We start from the raw sequence: 5581 nt of genomic DNA, 5'->3' as shown, positions 1-5581 counted from the left end.
GTCATTGTCTAGTTTTAAGAGAAACAAAGACTAGAAAGGGATGAACATTAAAACCTTCTCAAGTTTTCTCTAAGATTATCGCACACTAAAGCAGTTCATGTGATCATCAATTTGAATTTAAGGGAAAATTATGTTCCTTACATTATACTGTAAATTTTCATTTTACCTATGATTGCCTTCAATATATTTTTCTTCTCTCTCCTAACGAAATCATAATAAAAAATATTTTTAGGAAAATATTTTGAGACTAATACCTTCATGTAAGATCATAAAAACTAGAACTTTGAATGAAACTTAAGGATAAAAATATATGTGCTTCCCTCCCTCTGTATTACCTACTTTTATTTATGAAATAGGCTAACATTATGATATTTTCTAGATAATATTTAAGTATAGGGTATCTTGCTACCATTTAAAATAATTCTACCTTTTCTGATATCAGAATCAGCTCAGGAATCACTTCCTTAGTAGTCACAGGGAAAGCCTTCTGTTTTGTTTTGTTTTGTTTTGTTTTTGAAGGTGATGACATTTATGTGGTAGATAAAGAGAGGCACCAGCCCACTAACACCCATCTGTATTTGGACCACATTAAAAATGAGTACAAAATAAAATTCATAATGAGAAAGAAAATGTTGTTAGATGAATCACATGCTCTCTCAACAAGTATACTGAGTGTCTAACATGTTCTAGACGCTCTTAGTACTGCTGGACATATGAGAGTAAGCAATAGACAAAAGTCCCTAGTTTCATGGAGCTTATGTTCTAAAAAATATAAAGCATTGTATATATGTAAGTCTTATAGGTGAAATTTGATGGCAATACATAATAGCAATAACCTGTATTTCATGAATATAGACTTTATAATTCCTTGTATTATTCAGTTACTCGGCTTATATTTATGTGTGATAGAATATGGCAAGCACAATAATAGAAAGAAGATGTGAAAATTAATAAGACTGGTGCAGTGCTCATTATTGGCCCACTTTAGAAGACATGCACACAATAAACAAACTATGAAGTGTCAAGAGAAAGGTGGAGGGTGCCCCAGGAGTCATAGCAGGTGGACTTATCTTAGATGAAGGTTCAGAATATCTCCATCAAATAAATTACATTTAGTTAGAGACCTGTAGAATAAATGAGAGATATCCCAGTAAGGAATGGAGGTTATTTAATGTCATTGTGGGATGTATTTTGTGTAAAAGATTGTGAAGAAAGAAAAGTTATTCAAAGTACTTAACTTCCCAGTAATAATAAAACAATATATAACCATTTTTGGTTGCATAAGTGTAGATTATCCCCACATTAGCATCCTAAACTAAAACACTTAGTCCTATATTCACAGATCTGAAGCATGGGTTGCAAGGTATCTAAAGAAAGATTACATCATGAAAGAAAAGTGACAAGATAAAAAAGAGTAATAACTCACCACAGTGGAAAAAGAAAAACAAAATCAGATACAAAAAAAATTTTGAAAATTTTAATAATTTATTTTCCTAGATATTCAGGAGTCTATTTTATCTACAAAATAAGACCATGAAGTGAAAGGCAAAATCAAAAATTAAGGAAATAGTTCTGGAAAATTAACTAATTTTAAACTTAAAAATTCTGTAGTGCAGTACAAAATACATTAAAAAAATACAGTGTATAGAGAGTTTAATACCAAGCTAATGGTCTAGAAGATAATTTTAAGATAATTTTAAGGTTTTTCCCTATAATAGAGATATCATTCAGGATAAATCTAAGTGGTCTATCTGTCCATTTATATGATATGAATTATAAAACCAAAAAATATAATTAAGGAATACATTACCTAATATATAGGAGAAGATACTATAAAAGAAACTTTACCTGAACTGAAAAATTCATATTAAATAGAACCACTATATTCTAAGAACACGAATTAAAAATAAATTCACACATTCTAGTGGAATTTAAAGACAGTAATGACAATACAAAAATCCTATAAACTTCCTGACAAAAGGGATTCCAAACTAGATATAAATAGGCGACAGACACATGATTTGTTATGATGTCGAATTTGACTGTTTCATTCTATGAATGAATGAAAGGAGTCCCAGAGTGACAAAGGCTGTCAGGGTCATATTTGAAAGATACTGGTAGTGCCTTTGCATGCTAAAAAGCTCTGTATACCATCAGGGAGCTATTAGACTACTGACATTACCACTAACAAATACCACATTGAATTGGACTCATAACTCTAGCCAAGAGATTTAATTAATCTATGAATTTAGTAAATAAATACTAAGGACTCAAAAGAGTTTTCAAGTCCCCAAAGACTCTCTATTGCTTAACACTAACACTGTGTTCAAACAAACTGTAGTTCATTCAAACAATTAAATAGATTATTACATAAATGAAGGTAATATCTTTTATCTTTGTGTGTTTGCAAATAGTTACTTCCATGTCAAATAAAGACAGTCTTCAAAGAATAGATTGTATCTCAGTGCATGTGGATTATTGTTTAGTTCGAAAATAGCACATACATTATTAATGTAGCAGTATTATTCATTTAGAATAAAGCCATATATAATCTTAAAGAACAGATGATTCTATAGCTATGTAATCAATTAATGTGATGTTAACTAAATAACTATAATAAAAATAACTATATTAAATATAGTTTTTAATATATATAATGGAAAGAGAGAGAGCTCATCTCAAACATTTAATGATCATAAGCATATTTCAATTAAATACCCATCTCTAAAAAAGAATTGAGAGTAAATCAGGAGACATGTCTTTTAATCCTTGCCGTTTGGTAGTTTCAGCTAGCCTCTACTTGCCTCTACGTTTGGTAGTTTCAGCTAGCCTCTACTTGCCTCTAGTTTCTGATAAATATGAATATGATGATTTTCTATACATGAGAAATAATCTAGCAAATTCAAAGAACTTAAGTATGCTCTTCATGTTAAAAGAAACAGGGATCTTTTCCAAGCTACTTTAAGAAATGGGTAGAGGAAAAACTATTATAGGGATTCACACCGAAGGACCTGAAGAGTCACTGGGAATTAAGTTAGATATAAATAATAAACATTCTTTCCATTTTGTCTTATCTGCACAGTCTTTCTCTAATGTCATCTCTAGTTTTCTATGAATGTTTCTTCTCTCTTCCAGTCAGTTTTACTATTTCTTTCTCATAACGTCGCTTTTTGCAGTCATTATGTCCTTACTGCTCCTTAGTTCCAAGACCTTTTAGCTTCAGTTTCTCCTCACTAATTTGTTTTCCAATTCATATTCACTAAAGTGAAAATATCATTGGCCGAAGAAAATCTTTTTTCAGGAACCACATAGAAGTAACTTGGCTGCCTTATAAATCTTCTGTCCTTGTGTCAGGTGTCCACTGTGGGTAGAATGAACTGTAACTAGCAGAATGAGTTCATGTGGCACAATACATGTTCCTGTAGGCACCATGGAACATGGGAAGAGCAATGCCCCAGATAAAGTGATGGGCAGAGACTAAATGAAATATAATTAAAGCATTGTACCAATAAAGCTACTCTGTTTGTTAGCATTAGTATTATTAGGGAGAAGAGAGGGAAGAATTTTAAAGTTTTTGAGCAATTTCAATAAGCTTCCTGAAGGTAACAAAAAAATGTTAAGCTTTTATTTGATTTCTCCTCCCCACCACAACTCTTACTGCCTGGCGTATAGCTTAGCACAGAGTTTACGCTGAAGAAACATTTGTTTAATATTTACTTTGCCATTTTACCTACCACGAATGGTTCCTTATTTTGTCTTTACACACTAGCACTCAGAAACTCTGTATGTTTCCCTTCCTAGTCAACTTCCTGGTTGAAAGTCTGAGGAAGAATCTAAGAAAAAATTCTACATGATTATTTAGCATTTTCTCCCAGAAGGCTCCAATCCATATGGCCTAAGAGGTACATCAATGGGCCAAAGCAGTATCTATTATAAGTGTTTTCGTGGGATCACAAACCTAAACCTAAGCAAAAAACAAAAAATAAAAAAATAAAAAAAATCTTCCCCCTTGGAACAACCCATCTTTATCTGCAGAGGCTGAATTACATAAACATTCTCTGTAGAGCTCATTAGAGGCTTTTTCTGGATCTCCTTTCTCCACACACAGTTTCTCTCCACTTACATAAGCTAATAATGGTTAACACCTGAGAGTTGAAAAGAGACTTTTTTGTTAATGCAACTTTTCTTCTCTGAGATGTTTGTATGCAAATTGACCACCTTTGATTCTGTATATGACTTTTTTTTTCTTTCTTTTCTAGTAGTCTGTGTCTGAAAGAAATTTTGGTACTCTCTAGAGAAATTTTTCAGAAGTGGATATTCTCAGTTGCCTTTTATTTAGAACTGTTTTCTAAAATTAACTAAATATATGATGGCCTTTGGGCATCTATAGTTGAAAATCACTTGGATCACATAATTTAAGAGTTTGTTTACATGTCAATATCATCGATATTTTTTGAAGGCTTATTATAAGTTGCACTTGGGAACCCCAGGAAAAATATTAATGTCATAATAAATCAAAATCGTTTCATAATGATACAGTTGATTTTAAAAGTATTAAATATAATTTATCAGCTTAAAGGACAAAAATGATTTTCATACAGATTTGAGGTTTGTAACATGAATAATTTCATAAAATTAAACAAAATTTAGGATAAAATGAATACAAAAAACTTATCACTTGACTATTACAAAATTTGCTTTTAAAAAACAGGTATATTCAGCTCTAGGTCAATAAAATGGATTCAGTATAATATCTGAGAAAAAACATATGTTAGAAGAATTCTTCAAGCATGGCTAGAACAATTTAGAATTGCCAGATGTTTATTATATCACAGTAGCAAGAGTTCAAATTTGAATATTAATAGCTATAATTTTCAGAGCCTTCATCATGTGCAGCAATTGGTTTAAGTGCTTTATATTGTGCCAGTCTTTGACACCTCATAATAGTCCTAAAAGCTACATGTGTTGATCATTTAGATTCAAAAATGTAGAACCCACTCTATCTACAATGTCAGAAAGGGGTGCATTAAAGAGTTATTAGAAGGCTCACAGAATAGTTGGAAAGGCTGAGCTTGCAGAGAAAATTCACAATAATATGAACCAATTGGTAAACCTGGTCAACGAATTAATTATCAAAAGTCCTAAGTTGAGCTTAATCTTCTATAACAGATAGATAACAGCATGTTACAGTGGAAAAACATAGCCACAGGTCTGGTTTTGACATCCTCACAAGACAGTTATTTAATCTTTTAGATTGTCTGTTTTCCCATCTGCAAACAAATAAAGGAAAAAATACTCTCTCAGAATGTTATGAGAAGTAAGTGAGATAAAATGTATTTGTGACTTGTTAGCTTGTCAAGTATTATGCAAATGTTAGTTGTTATACTGAAATTGAGTATGCACTCTATGGGTTACTGATAACTACAAATGGTGAATCATTTTTTTTTCATATTGTTAATCTCTAAGATGTATTAAACGAAATTAGTTAAAAGATTTCTGAAATCAAGAAATCATTATTTGGATGGGAAAATATTCATTAGGAATTTGATTCTAATTGAAACTTACTAAAATGACAAATACA

This window comes from Pteropus vampyrus, unplaced genomic scaffold (assembly GCF_000151845.1).
Source record: "Pteropus vampyrus isolate Shadow unplaced genomic scaffold, Pvam_2.0 Scaffold31, whole genome shotgun sequence".
Lineage (NCBI taxonomy): Eukaryota > Metazoa > Chordata > Mammalia > Chiroptera > Pteropodidae > Pteropus > Pteropus vampyrus.
The sequence above is the reverse complement of the archived record's forward strand: the minus strand, read 5'-3'. Positions refer to the sequence as shown.